Here is a 1,301-nt window from a genome sequence, read left to right as displayed (position 1 = left end):
ACTCCTTCTCCTCCCTCCATCAATCATTTACTACAAGCTCTGATAGAAACTGAACAAACACAGACCACAGAAATCTGTCCCATTCATACTATGTGATTATAGTGTCTGACCTTGTTACACGTCTGGGATTATTGCTGTTGCATTCTCAACCTCAGTTTACCTGCAAATATGAGGAGCTACAATGCTGGACTGTTGATGGAGCAGTTCTTGTAAATGTGTATTTGACAGATGTACTCTCACTATTACTGCATTAAGAAGACATGAATTTGTTATATATTCTCACTTCCATTTTAAAGTGATGTTTTATTAACACAATTTCATTTGTAGTCTTACTTCTGTTTGGTGCAAGACCCGAAAATGACAAAAATGTATCTGAAAACAGGAATAATACAGATTTAAGCTCACTTATTACATACATGTCAGTTTGGGCATATATATTGCCAGTTAGCATAAAAACAGTTCATTTTTCAAAGTTCAAAAAGTACAAAATGATAATTATTTAGTAGTAAAATCTCTGCTTTAGTTCGTGTGTTAACAAACACACACACAAAATAATTCCATAGGTTAGTTCTTTAATAAAAATGTAATTTAATTAATAATTATTCCCACAAATAGGCCTCAAAATTCAGTAAGATTCAGATCTTTTTTAAACATACACAAACCAAAATATTTTGCTTAATGTATGGATTTCTGCCTGATGCAGTTTTTTGCAATTAAAGACTTAAAATTGTATCTGTTCCTTATGTTTTTTTAAACTCTTATTATTACTGTTAATCCATTTCAAAAGTTTTACTACTGTGATCTCCTACGTCAATGAAAAGTCACTTCCCAGTGTGAACTACAGGTTTCAACTTTCCAAATTGTCATTTATTTAAACTGGATAATAAAACACAACAGCTTCTACCTGTACAATCACAAATTTTCTCTTATGTCTTCAACTCAGATTTATCAGCTGATTATTGTGAAGCTAAAACAATCAAGTGGAATTAAGCAAAACACGTTTCAGTTACGTTTGGGCATTTTTATTTCCTTTATGTGTCACTTTCAAAACCAAATAAATTCAACTAATAGTTCAATAAAGTAAAAGAAATGCAGGATTGTAAATGCATCTGTCCTAAAATCTTCCTTTGTGTCTTCTCTCCCCTTTACTATTGACTGTCCATAAAAAAGCAAAAATAGTCAAAGAAATGAAAAAAAAGCTGATCTAAATCACAACAAAACGCTTTGAGAACTTGCCTGTTGTAGATGTTTTGTGTCTGTTTTTAGTGATTTCTTCTCTCATTGTAGTTGACTTGTCTCGT

This window comes from Amphiprion ocellaris, chromosome 14, assembly GCF_022539595.1.
Source record: "Amphiprion ocellaris isolate individual 3 ecotype Okinawa chromosome 14, ASM2253959v1, whole genome shotgun sequence".
NCBI classification, from domain to species: domain Eukaryota; kingdom Metazoa; phylum Chordata; class Actinopteri; family Pomacentridae; genus Amphiprion; species Amphiprion ocellaris.
Note: the sequence above shows the minus strand (reverse complement) of the source record.